The sequence below is a fragment of the Callithrix jacchus genome, chromosome 16 (assembly GCF_049354715.1).
Source record: "Callithrix jacchus isolate 240 chromosome 16, calJac240_pri, whole genome shotgun sequence".
Classification (NCBI taxonomy): domain Eukaryota; kingdom Metazoa; phylum Chordata; class Mammalia; order Primates; family Cebidae; genus Callithrix; species Callithrix jacchus.
In genome coordinates, this window is record NC_133517.1 from 19,729,327 (window position 1) to 19,757,273 (window position 27,947).

Here is a 27,947-nt window from a genome sequence, read left to right on the forward strand (position 1 = left end):
GAATATTTCTGATTATAGTAGAATTAATATTGAAACTGATAGAAAAAGGTTAATCAAAAAATCCCCAAATGTTGAAGATTAGAAAAATTAGAAATAGTAATTGACTCAAGTATCAAAGAAGCATTCTCAGTAGATAACAGAAAATATTTTTAATGTATAATAATAAAAATAGACATCAGAATTCATTGGATGTAGCTAAACTGGTAGAGGGATATCTGTAATTTTAAATGCATTAAATTTGAAGAGTAGAAAGACTAAAAATTTGATAATCTAGATACTGTCTCAAAAAGTTGGATAAGTACAGCAAAAGAAACCCAAAGGGGAAAAAAAAGGAAGAAGACATCCATAAATGAATACAATAGAAAACAAATAAATGGAGACAACGAATGATAAACCAAATCAATTACTTTAAGAAATGGTGAAATTTATTAATATCTGGCAAGGCTTATCAAGAAAACGAAAAGGTACAGATTCCAAATCACAGGAATGAAAAAGAGATGTCATGACAACTTTTTCGGATCATAAGAAAATATTATGAATAACTTTGTGACAATAAATTTGGAAATTTAAATAAAAGAAAAATTTCCTAGGAAAACAAAGTTTACCAAAATTGACACAAGAGGTAATGACACAAACTAAAAATATTCTATCTAATTAAATCCCCTACTAATAACTTGTAAAAATAAAATAAAATTATAAGCCTACATGCTATAACAGTAAATTCTTTCGGTTAAGGAAGAAATAAACCATTCTTACACAAATCCTTTCAGAACATAAAAATAAAGGGACCATTTCCCAAATTAAATTATGAGGTCAATATAATCATAACACCACAACTTGAAAGGCATATTAAAAGAAATGAAAATTACCTTCCAATTTTACTGGTGAACATAGACATAAAAGTCTTAAACCGCATATTAGCAAATTGAATCTAACAACACATAACCAGAATATTATATCATACCCTAGTTGAACTGATCTCAGGAATGCAAGGTTGATTCAATTTTGAAAATCATTGTAATTCACCACATTAACAGAACACTACAAAAAATGAGAATTATATTGAAAGTAGCAAAATAATTTGATAAACTATAATATTCAATAATTTTAACAAATCAACTAGAAACAAAAAAATGCCATAATCTGATACATGATATCCACAAAATCAAAGAAGCAAAAAACCTCTAGAACACACCTTGTGTATGGCAGCAACATTGAATGCTCCATCCCCAGTACTGAGAATCAGACAAGGATATTCACTGCACCTTTGCTACTTAAAATAAGATTTGTAGATTGATAACACGGCATCACCTGGAATATTGTTGGAAATGTAGACTTTTGGCTGGGTGCAGTGGCTCATGCCTGTAATATCAGCACTTTGGGAGGCTGAAGCGCATAGATCACTTGAGGCCAACACAGCAAAACCCCATCTCTACAAAAAATACCAAAAAATTAGCTGTGAGTGGTGGCACATGCCTGTAATCCCAGCTACTTGGGAGGCTGAGTCAGGAAAATCGCTTAAACCCAGAAGGTGGAGGTTGTAGTGAGCTGAAATCTCACCACTGCACTCCAGCTTGGGTGACAGCGAGACTCTATCTCTAAATACATACATACATACATACATACATACATACATACATACATACATACATATTTAAAAAGAAATAAATGTAGAATTTCAGGTCACACTACAGACCTACTTAATCAGAATTTGGATTCTGATTAAGAATATGAGAAAGTCTTCTTCACAGCACTTCTATTTATTATCATACAAAAGTCTTATTACTTATGATAAGACAAGATAAAAAAATAACATGTGAAAGGGCCAGAAAGGAAGAAAGCGATATGATTCAGGGCAAACTGATAATGTATTTAAAAAACTGTAGACACTACAGATAAGCTATTAGAATTAGTAAGTGAATTTATCAAAGCTGCTAGATGCAAGTTTGATATATATATATCGGAAGTATTTCTATATACTAGTAATAAACAAATGTTAAATTTAAAAATGATTCTTACGAAAAAGCTAAGAAAAATGTTCTCAACACTGACAGCTACAAAACATTATTGAAGGAAATTATTAATGCTTAAACAAATGCAAAGATAAACCATACCTGCAAAGTTGTTAAAGAAGCTTCCAAATCCCCTTCCACTTTGCCCTTTTCTATATGGTTGATGCCAGATGTGGTCCTGGCATTGTCCTCTTTCAGCTTCCAGAAAATAGAGGGAAGTTTAGAAAAAAATGTTCTCTTCTAAACAGAGGAAACTAGTCAATTAATTGCAGGTCCAAACCTAGCTGTAAGAAAGGTGTAAAGTATTGTCTTTATCTGGATTGCCATAAATAAGCTTTAACCCTATTACCATGAACACATAGGAAAAGGGAAAAAAGATCTTGGTAGGTAACTAGCAGACTCTATTTCAGGTATGCGAGTAATATGGCAAGCAGAATCTAACAAACTAGTATAGATTAAGATGAGAAATGAATAGAGCTCGTATTGTGGAGATAACAGCCTTGCACTAGACCTATCATTAGCAGAGCCTACGTCTTCTTTTCTCATTCTTCTTCAGTGTGAAAAACTTTACACAATTTAGTGTTAAGTTTTTCTAGTAGGCTTCCTGCTTCTTTCCCCAACAACAGTATCTATCATGAATTAAATAATATATGAATGAATTTTGAGACACAGTAGAATTTACTTAATAAAGTGCTAAAGCAAATACTTTTTGGGACATAAAATCTTTTATAAGACTAACCATTTTCTAATGTAGCTTTTCAAAATGTCAAATTTTTCTGTATTAGTTTTGCTTGTAAATGGTAAGTTATTTTGAAAATGGGTGCCTTTAACTATACCAACAATTAGGGTCAATAGGGTGCTATTAAGAAGTTGGCAATGAGAGATGGTCATTGATCAAAGATTAATGAATGAGTCCATCTATCAGTTAGGAGTAAGTTTTACTGGTAGTAACAGTGACCTCAAATAATTGTACCTTTAACAAGATAGAAATTTACTTACTTTCACACAAAGGAAGTCTTCACCATATTTCAAGGCTTAATTCTATTCTTAAAATCAAATCATGTTTGGAAGAAGGCTTCTCAAACTCCAGCTGTCATATGGTCATTAGAGACAGAAAAGAAAGAGAAGGGATAAATGACCAAAGTGTCCCTTGTGTCCCAGCTGCCTCAACACTCCCAATGAAAGTTTCCTTAAAGTAATGATTTCTCCTTGCACAATGATGGGGTTCAGGACAAGCCACCCCGTAATGAGACATTTGAGAAAACAGCAGAAGCAAGAAGGTCACTCTCTCCTTCCCTGTAGCCTTTTCCCCTGAAGCATGTAATAAAACCTAGGAAAGATTTTCTGATGTTTCTCCAAGCAGGTCATAAGACCCTCAGGCCAGAGGTGACTTTCTGATAGGCAGAGTAAAGGAACATCCTCATCACGGAAGACACAGGGTCCCAGGGAAGAATCTGAGTAAACGGGCCTTGCTGAGCTCTCCCCAGTTTATTACCGTTAGACCATACTTTCTAAAATCTACAATGTTTGCACCGCTGTCCACTTCTTTATAAAACCTAGCACAAAAATACACAAATTTACCAATTCTTTCAAGTCTTCATTGCCTTCTGATCTTCCACATCATGTCAAACTTACATTAAGTAAATTTGTGTGCCTTTTTCTTACTGGTCTGTCTTTTAGTATAGGGGCCTTAGCCATGAATATAGAATGGATAGAAGAAAAGATTTCTCCTCCCCTACAAACACATTGGCTAATATACCTACAAGGCAGACAAGAAAAGTGTAATTGTACTTTTGGCTGAGTGTATTTCTGCCCTGGTGTGTAATGAGTCTGTTACTAAGGAAAAAAAAAAAAAAAAGGAGAATGAGTAGAAATCCAGCCATTTATGTACATAATGTTCTTGATCAGAGACTTTTTGCAGTGAAAATCGTGATTGAGATATATGCACAGAGAACAAAATAAGGCAAATTAACACTTAATCACTATTTAGGTGTTTGGTCCCCTTATCGCCTCGTGGCATTTTGGCTGAGATCAGGTATAGGTTATTGGCCCCCAGACCATGATACCTAATTCACATGACATAGCATTTGGCACAGTGGAAAGCTCCTTTACTTAAACAGTCTCCTGACTGTGTGAGAATGAAAGGAGGATACATTAGTTGGGTTCTCTTAGAAGCAGATTCCAAGATTATATGTGCAAGATTGTTACTGGGAAAAGCCTGTGTAACGGGGAAAAGGTGGAGGGAATGGGAGGAGGTGAGCAGATCTGCAGGCCTGTTACCCTTATGAAGAAGAAATCCCTTCCGGAAGGAGGATTGGAAAGGCAGAGTGTCTGACTCAGACAGTTTGAGGAAAATTTGGGGTAGGCCAATGGGAGGTTCTTGAGACATAGTTACCTGTCAGAGGAGTCCCCTGTGAAAGAGACCCCCAATTTTACAGAAGCGGGCCTGCTTTAGCATCCGCATCGTGCTCTCCCTGCCTAGTATTAAGAGCAGCCTTGAGAAGCATGGGTTTAGTGATGGATCCAGAACATAGCCACTGGTGCTATCTGTTCCCACTCTCCCTGCAGCAGGAGATATGAGTGGCATGTGTTGATGGCCACAGCTTCTACTTTGACTTAAAAGCCTGTTTAATCTACTTCCTTCTCTAGTTGAGATGAGATATTAGTAGGAAGAGCACTGAGCAAGATAAAGAACAGTAATAAAAACAAACTTATTTTTGAATTCATAGAATGAAAGAAACAAAACTAAAATATCATCAGGTCTTTTTCAGATCCAGAAAAGGCATCCTTTTGTCAAATAACCCTCTGTGCAAATAAGCTCAGCCAAAGGGGAGCGCAATCAAGAAATGACTTGGCTGGGACAGGGAAATCAAACTCAGAGCACTCCTTCTGTACTGTTCCAATGCTGAAAGAGAGTAGAAAGGGAACTGAGAAAGAAGAAATGGTCATATCATCTTTCCTTTGGGAGTAGTTCCAAGCTGTGCTACCACTCAAGTACAGGAAAAGCAAGTGACACTAAAGAGGGTGCATACAGGCAAATGTACCACAACTTCTCACTTCCTAATTAGCTGATTTATATTTTAAAAATTGGTAATTATGTTGGTCATCTATTGCTGTATAACAAATTTCTCCAAGACTCAGCAGCTTAAACAACAAACATCTATTTTCTCAAGGTTTCTCAAGGTCAGGAATCCAGGAGGGACTGGCTGGTTTCCACTCAGGGTTCCTTACTAGGTTGCAGTCAGGTTGTTGACCAGGGCAACAATTATTTGAAAGAATTGGAGAAGCTGCTTCCACGCTCTTTCTGGCAGCTTCAGCTGACTCCATGTGAGCCTCTCTATTGTCTTACACAATATCACATCTGGCTTTTCCACAGTGAATTATTCAGAAAGAAAGAATGCCCAAGACAGAAGCTATAGGCTGTTCACAACCTAATATTGGAAATGACCTCCCTTCTGTCATATCTTAATTGATAAAAGTGAAACACTAAGTCCAGCCCACAGTTAAGGAGAGGTGAACTAAGGACCATCTCTTTTTTTTTTTTTTTTTTGAGACGGAGTTTCGCTCTTGTTACCCAGGCTGGAGTGCAATGGCGCGATCTCGGCTCACCGCAACCTCCACCTCCTGGGTTCAGGCAATTCTCCTGCCTCAACCTCCCGAGTAGCGGGGATTACAGGCACGCGCCACCATGTCCAGCTAATTTTTTGTATTTTTAGTAGAGACGGGGTTTCACCATGTTGACCAGAATGGTCTCGATCTCTTAACCTCGTGATCCACCCGTCTCGGCCTCCCAAAGTGCTGGGATTACAGGCTTGAGCCACAGCACCCGGCCCTACTAAGGACCATCTCTTAAGGAGGGTAGTAGCAAAGGGTTTGTAGAAATGTTTTAGAACTATATTGGTCATACATTTACATGCTACAAAATTTAAAAGATGTCAGCCTTCCTGGAAGGAGCCCCAGTTCTACCAAGGAAGCCGGGTTTTCTTTTTTGGTGTTATCAGTATTTTTATGTGTTCTAGAAAGAGTCTATGAAATTACAAACACTGAGAAAGGCTTAATTCCTTGGAAAGCTCTGCCCACAGTGACTAGAGCCCAGTGTTCTTAGCTTTGGTCAGTTCAGATCAGCATTCCTTCCTGTGTAGGGTGTGAGAATGCTAAGGAGGAATGACCTTTCTTTCCCATTCTTTCTCTTATAAAGTCTTCCCAACCTTAACCCACTTATAATTGTAGCATATGCCTTTTAAAACATTGGTTTAACAAAAGCTATTTAATGGAAGCTGTTTTCCCCACTTTGGAATGTTTTTTGTAGCTTTCTCTCACCATTAGCCAGTGCCTCAGGCAGTTACTAGAAAGAACTAAATTGAGTTGCTTTTGTTATTAGCTGTGGTTTGTAAGTCAGCTTACTGCTTCTAAAACAATTATAGAAGGAAGCTATTATTTTAAATAGAAATTTGAGTATATTTAGAAGAAAATGAACCATGTATTTTCTTCTGGCTGCTCCTCCAATCTCATTTCAAAGACAGAAAGACTAAAAAGATTGCAAAGAGAGAGAGAAAGAGAGAGAGAGGGATGGATCGAAAGGAAGAGAAAATGAGAGCTGAAGAAGGAGAGATGTGGAGACAAAAGCTTAGAAGAAGCATGGCAATGCTGGAAGACTGAGGAGATGGCATTGTAAATTTCACAGAACATACAGTTAAATTATTTTATTATCTTGAGATTTTCCAAAATGATAGGATTTGTGCTGACATACTATGCCAATTCATATTAGCCTAAAGAGATCAATTCTGAATAACTTCATCCTTTTCAAGATAGTAATGTGTTCTGTGACTGTTCCTGGGGAAATGATGCAGGATAATAAAATCATTGTTTGCGTATGTGTGTTTGTCCCCAATATGTCACAAATGGTTTTGATTCCCAGTTTTTTTAAAAGAAATCTGAACTGAAACTAAAATATAAAGCATGTTTTCTTTGACCTAATTCTTATCTAGCAAATAAAAGATGGATTTTTCCCCTATGGCTCTAGTATTTGAACATCATGGATATGTCCCTTGAGTCTAGTAGTTCAGGGAGATTTCATGTAAGTAATGCTTAGAAAGAAATCATAGTTTTGTTATTTTGCTAAAGCTGTATTCCAATTTAAGCTAACTTGCATCCTTTTTGAAAATAGGTTGAGTACAATTAAACTGGTAAATAGTTTAGTTTGGAATTTTGCAGATTTTAGCAGGCAAGCTTAAAAAATTGCCATCAGTGGCATGTTGATGATCGAGTTTCAATTACTGTGGTAGCCTTTCAACCACATGTTCCTCTGGTTCTTTATGAAACAACTATACCAGTTAAAATATAACCCTACATAATTAAGCATAATTAAAGAGCAGATACACTGTCAAAATGCAGAATTAACCAATTATTCTGAGAATATTATAAATGTGAAATGTCCATCTATTGCTAACATCCATTCCAGATTAATTTTTTCTAAAACACAGTTTTAGTTATAAATAGTCCAAGTTCAAAAACTCCCAATGGTTCACCATGTACTTAGCCTGGCATTTCTGGTGCTCCAGTTTATGATCTTGACCTATTTCTCCAGCCTCAGTTCTTACAGTTCTGCTCCCCTGCTGCCCCCGGCCTCCTGCCGTCCAGGTAAAGTGCATCTCTGGGGTCCCTGGGTACCGGTTCCCACAAAGAGCAAATGTGTTCTACTGACCTGTTCAATCTCACTGTGCTTTCAGGTTGCCTAACCCTGGATACAGGATAAAAACGACTTGTGGAGGCTTTATTCTTTTGTTTTCTGGTCTTCTATTATGTAGGATTTAAACCTAAACACAGAGATAAGGGCACCAAGGATACTCGTAAGTGGGTATTTGTCTTGATTCTGATGCTAGCCGGTAGAGGGATCTACGCATGATCTCTGTGGATCTAAGCCTGATAACTGTGGTGACAGCACACTGAGTGGTATGAAATGCAGCTAAAGACCTTTCTTTTCCCAATAGTTGGATGATAAATGCCCATAGCTACCTAGAGTCCACCTACAGATGATAAGATCACTTCAAGAAGGCTCTTGAGAGCCATCTCTAAATTAGAAATTGAAGGTCAATTTTTCAGGTTCATTTTTCCTATATCACATTGAAATTACTTCTTATTATTTCAGGAGGCATTTCAGCTGAAAAGATGCTATAATACATTTAAGATGACAGGTGTAGCCTATATAAACTGTTATTATAACTTATTTCTCTGGGTGGAATTGGAAAATAACATGACCTACTCACGGACTACTACTCCTACATTTCATAAATTCTCCTAAGACTCTGGAAGCCAGAAAGGACTTTGTCCTCAGTCCATTAACCCAGTGATTCCCGGAGGCACAAGTCCAAGAAGGCGTTCCTGGGTGCACCCCGGGCCTCAAGGCCCTTTTAAATCGGGCCTAGACTCCTTATCTTCTGGCCAGAGTTCTCTCCAGTGTCATGAACTTTTACTATTAATGGCAACCATAGTCAGTGTTATATTTATATGTGTAGGAAACAAAAGTTACAGTACAAGGGACATAAATTGGTGATGAATGAAAACTTTTAAATCAGTTTTGTTTTGATACCTCTGGATGTTAATGAAGAGTGCTCCCCTTTTCTTCCCCGCAGTAACCATCGTGCCCTATTGAGTTATGGACACTAGAGCTGAACACACTTACATGGTCTGCCTGACCTTAAGGTATTCAAATTGAAGGACACCTTTCTAGAAACTGGCAGCTTTGTTCAGTGAGTCAAATGAAAATGCAGATTTGAACATAATCCCCCTGTTAATGGAATATCAGGAAGGTAGATATTCTTACTAGTGAGCATCAGAAAATACCAGTCTGAGTAAACGTGATAGAAGGTGAGGGTATGAGTATGCACACACACACACACACACACACACACACACAAACACACACTTACACACCCATATGGCTCTGTATTAGAAATTATTAGTAAATTAGAGATTGGTAAAAGCAGAAAGAAGAGAACGCATTGAGGGGTAGATGTTTAACTTTTCAAAACAGTAGTTCTAATGCAAATGTTGATTAAAAGTTGTTTATATCTTGGCAATGTTGTTTATCAAAACTTCAGTCAAATCTGTCTTAAAAACAAATGCATTCTGGGAAATGGTGGGGTGACAATCTCTTCCAGAAACTAAAGAACACAGTGACATTTCATTTCCAGGTTGAAAAGGTATGGAACAGAGATGGTGCCAAAGGACATCCTTTGCAGGATGACCTGCAAAGTGGACTAATTCAGCAGAAACCGTTCTTTAGAGCCAGAGGTGACCTGAAAAAGTAAGCACCAATCCCCTACCCACACCTGGAAATTCTCATCAACTCTTGGAGTACAAGAACTTCTAGGAACTGTGAAATTGATGTTTCTATCTCAAGAGGCAGAAAAGCCTCAGCTGGCATGTAGGTTCGGCATCGTCTCCAGTAGTAGTTGTCAATGAAGACAGTACACTTCACTAGGGAGTATTTTTTAAATTTGTTGGGGAATATTATTAATAGTAATGGAGCTGTGGATGTTTAGTAGAAGGAAGCCAGGATAGTCCTGTGCAAAGAATTGTCCTCAGCCTTATAATTTTCAGAAGTCTCACTGGACATTCAAATAGGACCAACCAATACATAAATTTATATAATTATTTATTACATTAATATTATATATTATGCTTATAAAAATATATAGATACATATCTAACTCAAGAATCTAAACCATTTTACATATAAACAGTGTATTGGAACCATTTTAAAAACATTTAATTTCTAGAATGTGACTATTCTATAAATAGAAGGAAAAATCTCTTTTTTTATCTGGTGCTTTACCAAGACTTGTTTACCATTTCAGAACATCATGTCCCTTGTAAGAGTTCCACTTGTGAAATTTGTCACTAATACAATAATCCGTATCAGTCTTTACATGGGGATTCTACCTCTAGTTACAAGCATCTTACTACTTTATCATGTCTTCTCGTGTGGCCCTGGAATGCATTCACATACTGAAATATTATCACTTCCCTTTTATGTCACCTTCATAACATAGATTATTCATTTTTAAAATTATACATGTAAGTTATACTTCTTTTTTTTTGAGAGAAGGAAAGAAAAAATGAGTAAAGGAGAGGAAGAAAGAGGAAGAGAGAGGGAGGGTGAACGGAAATATTGCTTTATTCTGAAAAAAAGGGTATTAATAATGGCCAATCAATGTTTCATTTAAACCTATGAGTAGGTGTGATGTGGTATTGACAAGAATGTATATTTTGTGTATTTGAAGTGGAGAGCTCTATAAATATTTATTAAATTTACTTGTTCTGGATCTGAGTTCGAGACCTTGATATCCTTATTAATTTCTGTCTCATTGAATCTAAGTCTCTATGTAGCTGGGTGTTAGGATCGTTAGCTCTTGTTGTTGCATTGATCCTTTTACCATTATATCTTTGTTGCTTTAAAATCTATTTTATCTGATACAAGAATTGCAACTCCTGCTTTTTATTTATTTATTTATTTATTTATTTTTGCTCTCCATTTGGTTGGTAAATCTTTCTCCATCCCTTTGTTTTGAGTCTTTGTGTATCCTTTCATGTGAAACAGGTCTGGATGTAACATGCCGTTTGGTTTTGACTGTGTCTTTTGATTGGGGGATTTAGTCAATTTAAATTTAGGGTTACTGCCATTTGATGTTAACTGGCTATTTTATCCATTCGTTGATGTAAATTCTTCTTTATGTTGGTACTCTTTACTTTTTGGTATATTTTTAGAAAGGCTAATACTGTTTGTTTCTTTCTGTGTGTAATGCTTCTTTCAGAAGCTCTTGTAAAGCAGGCCTGGTGGTAATAAAATCTCTGAGTTCTTGCTTGTTCATAAAAGATTTTATTTTTCCTTCAGTTGTGAAGCTTAGTTTGTCTGGATATGAAATTCTGGGCTGAAGGTTCTGTTCTTTAAGGATGTTGAATATTGGCCCCCACTCTCTTCTGGCTTGTAGAGTTTCTGCTGGGAGATCTGCTGTACGTCTGATAGGCTTGCCTTTGTGGGTAACCTGACCTTTCTCTCTGGCTGCCCTTAGTATTTTCTCCTTCGTTTCAACCCTGGTGAAACTAACGATTATGTGCCTTGGGGTTGCTCTTCTTGTGGAATATCTTTGTGGTGTTCTCTGTATTACCTGGGGTTGAATATTGACCTGCTTTGCTAGTTAAGGAAAATTTTCCTGAATAATATCCTGAAGGGTATTTTCCAGCTTGGATTCATTCTCTCCGTCGCATTCAGGTACACCTATCAAACATAAATTTGGTCTTTTCACGTAGTCCCACATTTCTTGGAGACTTTGCTCATTCCTTTTTATCCTTTTTTCTCTAATCTTGTCTTCTTGTTTTATTTCATTAAGTTGGACTTAGACCTCTGATATCCTTTCTTCTGCTTGAATAATTCGAGTGTTTAAACCTGTGCATACTTCTCAGAGTTCCTGTATTGTATTCTTCAGTTCCATTAATTCACTTATATTCCTCTCTAAGTTGTCTATTCTAAATAGGATTTCATCAAACCCTTTTTCAAAGTTCTTAGTTTCTTTATGTTGGGCTACAACATATTCTTTTAACTCACAGAAGTTTCTTATTATCCATCCCCTGAAGAGTAATTCTGTCATTGGGATGCGCTCCTTCTCCATCAAGCCTTGTTCCATTGTTGATGCGGAACTGTGATCATCTTTAGAGGGATAGGCATTCTGATTTTGAGTATTCTCAGCCTTTTTACGCTGGTTTCTTCCCATCATTGTAAATTTATCCTCCTGTCGTCTTTGAAATTACCGACTTTCAGATTAGGTCTCTTGATTGGACATCAAAGTTGTTAGTTCCCAGGGCCAGAACGGTGGCGTTAAGACTGGTGGTGCTTTTCTGCCCAGGATTCTCCTGTCTGGCTTCCTTCTTGTGTCCGTAATGGGTGACTCTGCCTTCCTGGGGCTCCAAACCTCGGTCAGAAGGGGAACCAGTCTCGTTTACTCTGCGCTGAGAACTGCCGTGCCTAGGTACCGTCACAGCCACTGTGCCAGCCTCAGGAGTCATGCTGGGGACCCGTGTGGGTCCTCCAAACCTCAGTCGGAAGAGGAGCCAGCCCTATTTACTCTGCTCTGAGAGCTGCCGCACCTAGGTGCCAGTGAAACCACTGCGCAGGCCACAAGAGTCGCGCTGGTGACCCATGTGACTCCTCCACTGGGGTTCTTCTGCTCCGTGAGCAACCAGAATTTGTCTGAAAGTGTGGCATCCTCTAGTTCTCTGTGCTTCCTCTGAGAGCTGCAATCCCGAGATGTTAGCGATCGGCCATCTTGGATCCTCTTCAATTATACTTCTTTTATACAGGGAGCATCATGACATATTTGCTACTAAAAAAACATTGATAGGGCAGTGGCTACTAACTGCTTATCGAAGTTTACTTTCTTTCTTGCCCTCCAAGCACACATGTTGATTCTATTTCCCAGCCCCTCTTATAGGTGAAGGTAGCTTTGGGACAGTGTTCTAGATGGTGGGATGCAAAAATGATGGGCAATACTTCGAGACCTGGCCCATAAAAGCTGTTCCCACATATACCCTTCTGGCTGACAGGGTTGGAGACCACCAGGACAACCCAGGAAGGCAGGTATTGATTGCAGAGCTTCCATCAACGTGTGTTTGTGCAAGACCAGAAGAGAAATGCCCTGTGAGTCTGTTCACTCATGCAGTACTGTTAATTGAACAAGTAACCCACTTTTATTGTTTTTGAACCATTCCAGAAATATGGGGCCTATTTATTATGGTAATTAGACTGTCCTAATTCAGAAAGCATTGAATCTGATAGGATTTAGACTCACTTCTCTAGCATATGTAATGTGAACTGAATATGCAAAGTTTTATACCCCAACTTTTTCTTTAACATGCTCTGTGTTGGTCTTTGCCTCTTTGCCTTCCATTTCTAGCCCTTCTTCCAGTCTGCTCCTGTATTTCAGATTGGCCATACCTTGTGGGTCGCAGTTTTCAGGTATCTACACCAGGTGGCTTCTTTATGTTCAAGCACTGGGTGCGGGGGCGGGGGGGCGGGGGGGCACTGCGGCTGGGAGAGTGTGGAAAATGGAGAGAAGAGTGAGTGGGAAAAAGTGGGAGTATTTCTCCCTTTTCACACTGGCCCCACTGCAGATGGTGTACTGAAAGCAGCTTTTGCCTTCCATCTAGACAGGTGTAGGTCCCGGGCTCCTGGACTCCAGGAACTCTGTCTCCCCATTTAGTTCTCCAACTTTGGAGATAACCACTTCCTACTACTGTTACTCTCCTGAGTTGTCTTCCTAATGTCCCCTCTGTAGGCTTGGCTTCTCATCTTCTACTATCACCTGCATAGCCAATTTCCTACACTGAATTCTAGTTTATGTGGTTAGAGTAGTTTTTATCTTCCTGATCTGACTCTGACTATCACACTATCCCCTAGACCTTTTTTTCATGAAAACAGTTCACTAATAATTGTAGAATCTAATCTCTCATTAATCACATTTCTTATGCTTATTAATTATTTTATTATCTCAGCTTTATATAAAGTTATCCAATGAATGAGTTTCCTTATAAATATCCTTTATTTCAACTTTTTTATGTAGTTTCATTGTGTACTTCTCAATGGCAGGAAAAAAAAATCACCTTATTTTTTACTATGTTTTACTGTAGCCCAATGTTTATTGCACAATAGTTATTGATTATTGCTATTTGTAAATATCATCCACCATATATACATCATTAAAATTATCTCCAAATATGAAGATACAATATTAATAACATCAGGCTGCTCTCAATTGGTAAGATCAACTGAGAAATACATTTTATCCCTAAAGTTTAACTGAAATACAGTTATTTAGCACTTAGAATTTATTTTTCTACAGTTTTCTGTGCTAATTTTAGAAGTCTTGGAGGGATCCAGTGACAGGTTGTGTAGAAAAATGTATAGGAAAAAATTTCCTTAAGCCTGGAAAGATTAGAATAGACACAGATTATAGAGCTGGAACTGAAACTATTATTAGGGCCATAAATGGTCTTCTATAAAATCCAGTGAAGAGTTCATCCATCATTGTTGAGATTTTTGCTACTTCTTTTTCTAGAAAAGAATTCTTTCCCTTGGCTTTGCTCTTGTTCTCTTTACATTAATTCCTACTGCCCTTTTATTTTGCATTTCTTCTCTATCAGTCATTTTAAATATTGATGTTTCAAAAATTCTGCCACAGGATCTAGCAATCTCACTTCTGGGTATATATCTATGGATATGAAATCACTACGTTGAAGAGATAGCTGTGCTCTCATGTTTATTGCAGCATTATTTACATTAGCCAAGTTATATAATCAATATAAGTGTCAACTAATGGGTGAATGGTTAAAGAAAATGTGGCATGTCTACGCAACAGAATATTTAGCCTTCAAAATGAAGGAAATTCTGTCATTTGAGTCAATATGGATAAGCGTGGAGAAAATTGTGCTAAGTGAAATAAACCAGTCTCTAGGCATAATCTCACTTATATGAATAAAATTTTTAAAAATCAAACTCATAGAAGCAGAGAGTAGAATGATGGTTACCAGAAGCTGAGAGGAGGGAAAATGAGGAGATAATGGCTAAAAAGTACAAAGTTGCAGTTAGACATATGTAATAAACAAGTATTTAAGGTGCTGGGTATGGTACTTGATTCAACCATTGCACACTATACATATATATCTATATCTACATATAGTAACATCACTTTGCACCCCATAAATATATAAAATTACAATTTATCAATAAAAATTTAACTTAAAAATTATGTCCTAGATGTCTTTCTCTTCTCGTACTCTTAATGCTGTAATGATGATTAGAATTGAGATACATGCTGCTACCACCCACTTTCTACCCATTTTGGAAATTACCAAGCGTTCATTGTTTTTCACTGAACCTGGAAGTAAATTCAAATCCAGGACAGCTCTCAGGCAGGCACTACTAATTTACTTGAATTGATACAGAAGATGAACATTTAGTTTCTTATTGACGATAGCTACTGACAGCATAAACGTCTATATTTTCATCTTGTCTTCAGATTCATCTACTAATTGGAAATCATCACCAGGCTTTGCAATATGTCTGAAGCAATCTTTAACCCTATGATCTAAATCAAGTAACTATGTAAACCAGAAAACTTGAAGTCATTTTTATCTTTCATTTCTCTCTCCATCAATACCTATGTTTATCCCCCTTTTAATTTTACTTTAGAACTATTTCTAAAATTCACTTGGTTTCTTCATTCTACTTCAAAACCACTGAGTGTGTTTAGACAGCAATATCTTCTCTCATAGACCATTACAAGAGTCCTCTGATGGTATTTTTAACACTTTAGTTTGTCCATCCACCACATCCAGTCCTACAAACTGCCATAGGATAGGATAGTTTTCATTTAAAAAATCAATAAAAACCAAACAACAACAAATATGGTCCAGTTAATATCTTCATTTAAACCTCTATTAATAACTTGTTGCCTTATTATAAAAAGTATTGAATTCTTTCCAATATAGCAACACTGTTTTTCTTCCCTTCTTTTTTGTCACATTTCTCCCGTGCTACTATTCATATATTAATATATCATTATAGAGCATCTTGATGCTCTATATGTACTCATTTGTCTAATTGCCATATCCTCCCCACTTGGGGAACTTCCCTTGTTCAGGTCCATGGACATACTACAGTGCTGGTATTTCCCCAAATCCTCTTCCTATTTTTCCTTGCTATTGCTCCTAGTCCTGGGAATCCAGGCTTAATATTTTTTTTCTTCTCTAAAACTTGCATCACACAATTTGTTCCACATGATAAATCCAGTCTTCTTCTTCAGCTCCTTCCATTGACTTAGTATGGAGCCAGCCACAAAGCATTGATTTCCATAACCCCTTCTGAGCCCTAGAACACAATCAGAGGTTTTCCTGGCTATCATAAGGCTGCTCCAGTCCCCAATTGCATTTGATATGATAATAAAGGAGGAGATTGAGGCAAGAATGACCTCTTGGTTTGCAGCATGGATGAGTGAATAAACGGCCTTGGAAACCAACTGAGATAGATAGAGAATATTTGGAGGAAAAGCTAATGAGTCAAATGTGGACATGATAAGTTCAAAGTGCTTTTGGAATACTCATAGGAGTTGCCCAGTATGTTCTTAGCTATATAGAGATACAGTTAAAAAAAAATTTACCCTGAGGACTGGACTGGTAGTAGGCATTGAAATCTGCATATTTGTAATGCTGCTAAGATGATACAGTTCTGAAACACAAATTTTAATAAAATCTAAAATTTGTTGATTTCCATGCATAGTTTTCAGGATAAAATAACACTATCATTACAAACAAGGTACCCTGCAGGGAATTGTTATTATAATAGTTCTGCTACAGGTCAGCTTTCAATAATAACAAGTTATCAGCTATTTGCCAGGAGTTGACAATTATTAAACTCTAGACAAAATATTTTAAAACAACTATTTGAAGGCACTAGAAATGTGAAAAATAAAAAATATTTTAAAACAACTATTTGAAGGCACTAGAAATGTGAAAAATAAAGTATGTTATGTATGGTTCCCTACATGCAACTCTTCCACACGCAGACTAATCTAGAGTGACAGGAAGACCAGTATTTGCCTGAAGAGGGTGGGCAGGTAAGTGAGGTAGGAGTGATTACAAAGTGGAACTCGGACATTTTGGGTGTGATGTTGGTTTCACTATCTTGAATAGAGTGATGATTTTGTGGACATTTGCATATGTCAAAATTTGTCACACGGTACACTTTAAGTATGTGCTATTTATAGTATGTTGATAATACCTTACTGAAGCTGTTTACCAAAAAAAAGTTATTGCCCTTATATACCCAGATATTTTGCAGGTCAATAAGGAAAATATCTCAATAACAAAGGATTTCACAAGATTGTTAAAAATGATCACTGTGTAGTGGCTTAAAACAAAGCACATGTATTTCTTACAGTTATGGAGGTCAAAGTCCAAAATCAGTCTCAGTGAGCTGAAGTGGAAGTACTGACAGGGCTACTTTCTTTTGGAGGCTCTGAGGGAATTTCTTACCTTTTTTAGCTTCTTGTGGCCACCTGTCTCCTTGGTTTGTACCTCCCTTCTCTATCTTCAAAGGCCATCCCTCCCCTCTCCACTTCCATCATCACATCACCTCCTCCTCACACTCTCACACCTTCTGCATTCCTCTTTTTAGGATCGTTGTGATTATGTTAGTCCCACAATATTTCAGACCCTTTAATTTGTTCACATCCATAGAATCCCTTTTGCTATAAGCAACATTTCCAAGTTCCAGAGATTAGGTCATGAACATATTTATGGAGCCATTATTCAGGCTGTCATACAAGGGAAGGAAAATCTTGCCAATAGTGGACATGGAGAAACTTGCCAGTAGTGGACACTGGTACTGAAATAAATATACATTAAAATTAGATGATGTTTGTCCTTTTACAGATCGATAAAACTTTAAAAATTATAAAACCTGGTGCTGGCAACATTATAGGAAAACAAGTAATCCTATACACAGATTGAAAGACATCCAAGACAAGTAATCTTTAATATTAATGGTTATATCTTGCTAAAACAATTATGGGTAATCTTAATTTTTGTCTGTATTAAAGTATTTTCAAAATTTATTATTTGAAAAACTGAAAGAGAGACAAAAGATTTTTCTGAAATGCCATCCCTTCCAACCCACAAATTGGCTATATTTGTCAGGGCTGTCCAGAAAAACAAAAACCAGTATATTGGAGAGATATAGATATGGATACTATGTTAGTCCATTTTCATACTACTATAAAGAATTGTTCATGATTAGGTAATTTGTAAAGGAAAGACGTTTAATTCGCTTACAGTTCAGCATGGCTGGGGAGGCCTTAAGAAACTTGCAATCAAGACAGAAGGTGAAGGGGAAGCAAGGTACTTTCTTCACAAGGCGGCAAGCAAAAGAAGTGCCAAGTGAGTGGGGAGGGCCCCTTTTAAAACCATCATCTCTCCTGAGAACTCATTCACTATCATGAGAACACCATTAGGGACACTGACCCCGTGATTCAACTGCCTCCACCTGGTCTCTTCTCTGACACATGGGGAATGTGGGGATTATGGTGATTACAATTCAAGATGACATTTGGGTGGGAACACAAAGCCTAACCATATTAGATACAGATATATAAGAGGGGATTTATAGTGGGAAGTGGCTCATGCAATTATGGAGGCAGAGAAGTTCTACAATATACAACATGCTGTCAACAAGCTGAAGAACCAGGGAAGCTGGTGGTATATTTCAGCCTGAGTTAAAGTCCAGAGAAGCAGTGGAGTTGATAGTGTAATTTTCAATCTGAAGCTAAAGGCCTGCGAAACTGTGGGCTGTTGATATGAGGACTAGAGTTCAAAGGGTGGAGAACCTAGAGTTCTGATGCCTGAACACAGAGAAGATGAATGTCCCAGTGCCAAAAAACGATGGCGAGAGAGTGATTTCACCCTTTCTCTGCTTTTTTGTTCTATTATATCTCTCAATGGATTGGATGATGCCTGCCCACATTGGTGAGGTCAAATCTTCCTTACTCTGTCCAGTGATTCAAATGCCAATCTCTTTTGAAAACATTCTTATAGGAACATTCAGAAATAATAGTTTATCAGCTATCTGGGTATCTGTTAACCCACTCAAGTTGACATCTACAATTAGCCATCATACTAGGCCCACTGAGCATCAGTATTCTACTCTTTGAGACTTAACCAGAAAGTATACACAGCTGTCTACTGAATCCTGCAGTTGATGGTCCAGTTCAAATAATTAGTAAGCTTTGCCATTGTTGTGGATGTCACACATTTTATGAGAGTTATACAACTGTGTATATAGATAAGAATATGGCTCTTCAGAAACATAAATATCCTCCTTATAAATATTAATTATTTATAAATTATTCTCATCATCCTTAAGTGTAAAGGAAGAAAACATCTATAATTTCAATTTTTTAAAGAACTAACTTGTCAGAAAGCAAAAATGAAATCAGACTGTACATTAAAAGTTATGAAAATGAGAGTTATATGAATAAATGAGCCCAATATTTTATGGAATGTTTAGAATTATTAAATGCCTCCCTTGAACACAAGCCAGAATTATTTGACCTTAAAAAATGTTCATAGATCTACCTGAGTCATAAGGCCTTGGGATGCTGGATAATCTTCTCAAGACCTCTACACTGGCCTGAAAGGATTTTAGCCCATGCTGGAAGTTTTCTACTGTAGAGAACTTTCAAAAATTCATTACATTTTGTTTTTCTTCATTTAAATTTTATACAGAGTGAAGGCTATTTCAGGAAACTTTTCTAAGCAATGCTTTGAAGCATTACATTTCCCAACTTATTAAAGGATAATAAAAGAGATATTTATTCATTCATTCAATAAATATTGAGTACCTCCGTGGCAAAGATTATACTTATACCTGAAAAAATGCCACTGCCAGAATAGTTTCAAGCATCACATCTTTGAAACTTTGTTTACTGGATTAGCAGCTACCATTCTCTAAAGTTTATTGTGATGAGGGCCAAGCTTGACAGTGGTAAATCTTGGAGGTTGTAGACATAACTTTTCCTTCTGTGTGTAGTATTGGCATGTCCCTTATGACGTCTATTACATTTGGCTTGAAGTCGTTCAGTGGCTGTTTTTCTAGCCAATTACAAATTCAGCTGGTCATGTGCATCTTCAATAATTATTCCCATTTTATAGCATTGTACAGCCCATCTCCAAGGATTCAGTCTTACATGACAGAATGGTTTTCTTACACAAGCTAAAAGTCATAAGCCAGTTAAGTACTGTTTGATTTTCGACAAAGCTGACAGTTTTATCCATGACTGTTTCAGCCAGTCTGACCTCATTCTTCTTAACCTCTCAAAACTTTCTCAAAGTCAGAATATTAAACTCCAGAAAGATAATATGCAATGAGGATAGTTTATGTTGCAGGTTGTTGGAAATCATGGTTGGAAATAACTTCAGCTCAAATGGAAAGCAATGGAGATTTCAAGGGGAATTCATATTAAGACATCCATAAACCAAAATCTCTAAGGCTAGTTTTGCTTTGTAATATGATTGGATGTGGTTATTCATCATTGGTTAGAGCAGTCAGAGATAAAACTAATTGTGGGTTCACAATGTCTATAGGTGGAAGCCATATTATGGGTAGAAAGTATCTTCATAGTAGAGGCGTTGGACACCAACCTTCCTCATTCATTCTCCCCAGTCTATCTATGGGGATTTAGGTCTCATCAGGACTCATTGATTGGAAACTTTGTTGCCTAAAACACCTGGAAGATAAGAAGAAGAAAGTCTAGATAGGTTTTGCCCTCTAGAGCTTTCCATGAAGGAAGAAATTTACTAGTCATTTCTGAAGTAAATGAATACTGTTAACTTTCTTCCCAGAGCTAGCAGTTTAACTCCTTTTCCACATGCAATGCTCAGAATGCTGGCCTGATTTTCTCCCCTAGAGTTCTAAGCATGGCATTATCACCATCATTTCTTTCCATTAAAATAAATAATAAAGGCTTTCAGAAGGTGACTATGCCAGGTAAACAACAAGCTCTGAAGCCAAAATATCCTGAAAGGATGCAATTTAATACATTTGCAGTGAAGTCTGATAAGTGCTTGCTCTTAAACTTGTTATTATACTGAAGGTATATAAGATTTATATAAATTACATGAGTTACCGTAATTCTGACAAGTTAAACTATTTATGTTAGTTTTCTAGGAAGAGAAGGGAATGCTGGAAATATGTTTTTCTTTGCAGAAGCCTGTCTGTACTGAGTCCTTTGAATTCCATATGGAGTTCTCTGAATTCCCAGACACCCTGTCCCTGGCAGAACCCAACTGCTGAGACTGACAGTAGCCACCTGAGTGTGTTGCATGCTGTAAGTGATTCAACCTCAAGCACATGGCTGGCTGGGCGTAAGGTAAAATATGATCTCTTCTGTATGCTTTGAAAGATGTTTTGGCCATATGGCAGGACAAAAAGAAACTCAAAGAGGATTATCTAAGCCCTCAGTGATAAGGTACAAGAAAAAGAGGAACTCAAATTTTCTGAGGCAGTGGAGGAGGTTGAACAACATCAACTCTATTTTGCTACCTCTTTCAAACACATATCCCAAAGCAGTCCAGAACTTGTGTTAGTCTCTGATAGTCACAACCCTCCAGTTACCTTTCAGACTTCATCTTCCCTCTAACTATGATAAGATATCAAGGATGAGGCCCACACACATGTCTTTGTTTCTTTCTATGTATTTTGGCTGATCTTAGCAATTGACTATACCAGCAGCATCTGTTTCAGTTTAAGGAGAAAGTTCTTGCTTCTCCACATTTTCTCCCCAAACCTCAGATTCCAATTTTTAAGGATTTATTTGAATTAACAAACAGGAATTCCAACAGTAATTAAATGGACATATTGTTTATGTGAATTCATTGAATCACATTGATTTCCTTATTATTTGTAGGATAAAAGAAATATGAAGAACTTTTTTAATGTGTAAAAAAAGATTATATATACCTACCTAGCATGATGAAAGAGAGGATTACATGAGATTATATATGGGAAATACCAGACCCTGCTGGTAGATGGTATATCCTCAAAATATAATAGCTGTTTTGGTAACTCTCATTAGTTAATGAAAGAGAGCTAGAACCAGGAGGTGTAGTTGACTCTTTCTTAATTACCAAATGTGGCTTGCTTGTGGCCCATGTCTAGGTGTTTAACTTAAAATTATGAATGGCTACTTATTTATAGACAGCTTCTTTCTAACGGACTTGTTTGGGTAGAAATAAAAAGAGGTCATTTAACAAGGATGAGATGGGATCCTAGTGTTTAGAAATCAGGTAGATTTTCATAGACAAAGCAAGCAAAAAAAAAAAACCCTTGTTAATTCATCAACAGGGGAAAGATCAGACAGTGTTTGATGATTTGATAGTTATTCCATGCTTAAGAGTCAAGCAAACCTTAAGCTTCATGCTGAGCTCAGAGGCGAAAAAGACTCAAATACAGGTGACCATGGGGTTTGAGGCTTCAGGAAAACCAAATATGAAAGGGATCTTTTATCTTATGGCAGGGGTTGTCTGTCTTTTGCCAGATTTTGTCAACTCTTTTGCATACCTGATTCTCCCATAGGTCAGTGGTAGAGTTTGAAGAGATGGTGGCCAGAGGGCCACTCTGATTTTGGCAGAGCAGAAACAGAGGGAACAGAATTATGAGGAGGCTCTTGCACTGATACAGATGTGTTAGCATACACCATTTCTCAAACAGATCAGATTATTTGGGAAATTGAACTGTAGTTCTCACTGCTTAATAATTCAAGACATAATTACTCGAGGCACTGGGAGGACAGAATAGTTCATGTGTGTGTCAACATCATTGCAGCAGCTCGTGTTATCATGGGAACCAGACAAAATAAGAAACCTTATTTAGCATCTTTAATTTTCCTTGTGAATCATTTGTAATAGGAGAAGAAAATCAGGTCACCCAAAGAAAATACTTTAATCCTAAAAAAGAGCAACTTAACAGGCATATATTATCACCATTCAATAGAAATTAATAAAGTGTTAGTGTTTACAACATTTCTCTCAGTATATGCAAATGGAAGTGGGGCTCATTTTAATTGTAATTTGCATTGCATTACAAATTTCATCCACATCTGAAAAGTACCATCAGTAGAAAAGTATATATACATATACTTTATATATATATAAAACTATATGTATTCTCTTTCTATATAAAATTATACATGTATCTGTGTATATATGTATATATAATTATATATGTGTGTATATATAATTATATGTGTGTATATAAATGGAGAGAGAGAGAGAGAGAGAGAGAGAGAGAGAGAGAGAGAGAGAGAGAGAGAGAGAATATCCCTGGACTTCATATTCCCAGTTTAAGCACATATTAACTTAATTACCAAATATGGCTTGCTTGTGGCCCCTGTCTAGGTGACTATAGAACATCAGCACTCCTATTAAATTCATGCTAATTATTTCTGGAAGTAGCCAGGATATGTCACATGAATTGCCTTCTTTCATTTTGATGTTCTCAGTGAAGCCCACTGACTGGAAGTCATTTGGGAAGTGCAACCATGCTGGCTCTCTGGTCCCTGGTCTCCCCAGCCTGCTGCTGTCCTCGGAGAGCTCCTTGCAGATTCTCCACATGATGTTATTGAATTTCAGAGAGAAATGGAGAGAATCCTAATTCCCGCTTCTAGGACTTCACTAATTACTAGGGCTCTAAAGCTGCTTTGCTTGTGTCCTAAATCTCATGAGATTCCTTATTCAAACAGTTCTTTTACCATCTGTTTACAGCTAGCTCTTTTCTCTCTATATAGGGGCTTAGAGATAGTTTTACCAACTGGTTGGAAACCATTTTCCCAAATAAAATTCTGTCTACTTTTTCAAATCTTCCTAAATCTGCCCCAGGTATTTGATAACAACAGTTTCCTTTTTCATTATCTCTCACATATTGTAACTCAAGCAATCTCGGTTTAGGCTTAGCTTAGCCACCCCACTACATTCACACCCATTCCTTGTGAATTCATATATTAAATTAGCTTTCAGTTGCTGTGAATACAAACTGCAGAGTCCCACAGGGAACTCACTGAACAAGTTATCAGGTAGACATGAGTTTTCACTTCACTAATTAGAAAGTTGCTGTATGATCAAAGACTATTTAATACCTGTGGGTTTCTGTTTTCTTATGTATAAAATGAAAGATTTGGTCTCAATCTATGGTTTTTAAACTATTTGGTAATCAGAGATTATTTTCAGAATCTAATAATGATATGGAATCCCATTCTAAAAAATCCAAATATATATGTTATGAAGTGTATTAGTACATTTTCATGCTTCTATGAAGAACTGCCTGAAACTCAGTAATTCATAAAGAAAAGAGTTTTAATTGCCTCAGTTCAACATGGCTGGGGAGGCTTCAAGAAATTTACAATAATGGCAGAAGGTGAAGGGGAATCAAGGTACCTTCTCACAGGGTGGCAGAAAGGAGAAGTGCTTACTGAAGGGGAAAGAGCCCCTTATAAAACCATTATATCTTGTAAGAACACATTCATTATCATGAGAACATCATGGGAGAAACCTCCCTCATGAGTCTACCTGGTCTTTTCCTTCACACGTGGGCATTATGGGAATTACATAATTCAAGATGAGAGTTGGGTGGGGACACAAAGTTTAACTTTATTATTCCACCCCTAGCCCCTCCCAAATCTCATGTCCCTTTCACATTTCAAAACCAGTCATGCCTTCCCAATAGTCTTCCAAAGCCTTAATTCATTTCAGCATTAACTCAAAAGTCCAATCCAAAGTCTCATGTGAGACAAGGCAAGTTCCTTCTGCCTATAAGCCAGTACAAGCTAAAGCAAATCAATTACTTCCTTGATACAACTGAGGTACAGCCACTGTGTAAATGCACCCATTCCAAATGGGAGAAATTAGCCAAAACAAAGGGGCTATAGGCCCCATGCAAATCTGAAATCTGGTGGGGCAGTTTAATCTTAAAGTTCTGAAATTATCTTCTTTGACTTCATGTCTCATATTCAGTTCATACTGATGCAAGAGGTGGGTTCCCATGGTATTAGGAAGCTCCACCCATGTGGCTTTGTAGGAAACAGCACCCCACTTCTGGCTGCTTTTATGGGCTGGTGTTGAGTGTCTGTGGCTTTTCCAGGTACAGGGTGCAAACTGTCAGTGGATCTACCATTCTGGTGTCTGGAGTTTCATGGTTTTCTTCTCACAACTCCAGTTGGTTGTGCCCCAGTGTGGACTCTGTGTGGGGTATTTAACCCTACATTTTTCCTTTTGCACTGCCCTACCAGAGGTTCTCTATGAGGGCTCCACCCCTGTAGCAAACTTCTGCCTGGACATCTAGGCATTTCTGTACATCCTCTGAAATCTAACCAAAGGTTCCCAAACCTGAATTGACTTCTGTGTTCCCACAGGCTCAACATTATGTGTAAGCCACCAAGGCTTGGGGCTTGCATCTTCTGAAGCAATGGTCTGAGCTGCATGTTGGTCACTTTAGCCAGAGCTGGGATGCAGGGTATCAAGTCATGAGTCTGTGCAAAACAGCAAGGCCCTTGGCCTGGCCCAGGAAACCAGTTTTTTTTCTCTTAGGCCTCCAGGTTTGTGATAGGAGGTGCGACTGTGAAAACCTCTGACATACTCTAGGGATGTTTTCTTCATTGTCTTGGACATTAACATTTGGCTCCTCATTACTTATGCAAATTTATGCACCAGGCTTTTCTGAATTTCTCCTCAGAAAAACTGATTTTTCTTTTCTATCACATCATCACACTGGGAATTTCCCTAACTTTAATGCTCTGCTTCCCTTTTAAACGTAAGTTCCAATTCCAAACCACCTCTTTGTGAATGCATAAAATAGCATGTTTTTTAAGAGCACCCAAGTTACTTCTTGAATGCTTTGCTGCTTTGAAATTTCTTCCACCAGATACTCTAAATCATCTCTCTCAAGTTCAAAGTTCCACAGATCTCTAGGATGGAGGCAAAATGTCATCAGTCTCTTCGCTAAAGTATAGCAAGAGTCACTTTTATTCCAGTTTCCAACAAATTCCTCATGTCTACCTGAGACCCCTGCAGTATGGATTTTATTTTCCATATCACTATCACCATTCAACAAGTCTCTAGAAAGTACCAAACTTTCCTGAATCTTTCTATCTTCTTCTGGGCCTTCCAAACTGTTCCAACATCTGCCTGTTACCTAATTCCAAATTCACTTACATATTTTCAAGTATCTTTACAGCAGCACTCCACTCTTTGTGGTACCAATTTACTGTATTAGTCTGTTTTCACACTGCTATAAAGAACTTCCTGAGACTGGGTAAGAAAAAGTTTAATTGACTCACAGTTTAGCGTGGCTTTGGAGGCCTCTGAAAACTTAGTCATAGAGGAAAGCAAAGAAGAAGCAAGGTAACTTCCTCACAGGGTTGCAGGAAGGAGAAGTGTCAAGTGAAGAGGAAAGAGCTGTAACTGACCCATGGGTTCACCTTGCCCACTGCCTAGACAGTCCTGATTTATCAAGACAAAGGAATTGCAATGTAGAAAGAGTAATTCATGCACAGCCAACTGTGCAGGAGACCAGAGTTTAGTTATTACTCAAATCAGTCTCCCTGAGCATTCAGGTATCAGAGTTTTTAAAGATAATTTGTAGGGTGGGGGCTTGGAAGGTGTGGAGATCTGATTGGTCAGGTTGGAGATGGAATCATATGGGGTCAGAGTGAATTATCCTTGGCATCTTATATTTTGGGTAGGATAGCAAAATTGGCTGAGGCAGATTACAAGTCTGGGTGGTGCCAGCTGATCCATTGAGTGCAAGGTCTACAAAATATCTCAAGCACTAATCTTTAGTTTTACAGTAGCAATGCTATCTCCAGGAGTAATTTGGGGAGGTTCAGACTCTTGGAGTGAGAGGCTGCATAACACTAAATTGTAATTTCTTATCTTATAGCTAATCTGTTAGTCCTGCAAAGGCAGGTTGGTCACAAGGGAAGAAGTGTGTCTTTGGGGAAAAGAGCTGTTATCAGTTTTGCTTCAGAGTCAAACCACAAGCTGGATTCCTTCCTAAAGTTAGTTTGGCCAGTGCCCAGGAATGAACAAGGACAGCTTAAAAGCTGGAAGCAAGATGGAGTCAGTTAGGTCTGATTTCCTTAACTGTCATAATTTCCTCAGTTATAATTTTGCAAAGCCACTTTCAGAGACCCTTATAAAACTATCAGATCTAGTGAGAACTCACCCACTATCATGAGACCCTCATGGGAGAAACCACCCTCATGATTCAATTACCTCTACATGGTCTCTCCATTGACACATGGGGATTATGATTCAGATGAGATTTCAGTGGGGCACAAAGACTAATCATATTATGGACTAGTGTTCCACCAAAAATGTATATGTTGAAGCCCTCAGTCTCATGTTACTGTATTAGGAAATAGGACTTTTAAAGAGGTAATTAAGGATGAATGAGTTCCTAAGGGTGGGTTCCCAATCCAGTAGGGCTGAAGTCCTTAGAAGAAAAGGAAGAGACACTAGGGATATGCACAGAGAAAAGCCCATGAGAAAAGTGAACACAGTGAGAAGATGGTCATCCTCAAGCCAAGATAAGCAGCTTCAGAAAACACCAACCCTACAAAAACTTTGATCTTAGACTTCCATCCTCCAGAACTGTGAGAAAATAAATTTTTGTGAAGTCCCCCAGTATATGAAACTTTGTTATGGAAGCTCTAGCTGAGTAATACAAAACACATGTACAAAAATATTTGAAAGCAATTTTTGGTTGCTCATGGACTTTGTGAGGTCCATCCTTAAAGATCAGGACCTTCAAGATTATACATCTTCTAAAAAATGGATACTTTTTTTTCTAAAAAGTACTGATTATCTGAATAGTAGCTAGAAATATTTGACTTCCTATTTCATATATGTTCTTTGAAAATATAGTGAGTGAGTTAAGATCATTAAAAAGGTGTATTAGTTTTAAGTAAGAAGGGTCAAAAGAAATCTTTCTCAGAATGAATTAGAAATTTTCTTCCTCTTTAGGTTATTTAAATTTGAAATCATGTATGATATGAAAAGATGTTTAAAGAGTAAAGTTAAGGCTTGGGAATAATTAAATTACAATTGTTGTATTTTGTGTTTTGGAGGAATTATAAATCCTGGAGTATTTCACACAGAAAAATGTGCGGTTAGTAAATAAAGTGGATTCAGGTGTGTGAGAAAGACAATACAACCAACCAGCACATTTTCCTATAAGCCAAGTATCAACTTACCACGATAGCAACAATGACATCTGTGCAAGGGCTGTTGGTGTCCTGAACAATCATCACAGGAAACTCTTCAGTGTAGTCTGCT

At 37.5% G+C, this 27,947-nt stretch overlaps 1 long non-coding RNA gene across 1 annotated transcript; it reads right to left on the minus strand.

The window, feature by feature from the left end:
• Positions 1-2,114: 2,114 nt before the first annotated feature.
• Positions 2,115-27,947, minus strand: LOC118148528 (uncharacterized). Its single transcript, XR_004735361.2, has 3 exons — positions 27,866-27,947; positions 3,012-3,102; positions 2,115-2,296 (listed from the first exon to the last, which is right to left on the minus strand). It is a non-coding gene; the product is annotated as an uncharacterized LOC118148528 (long non-coding RNA).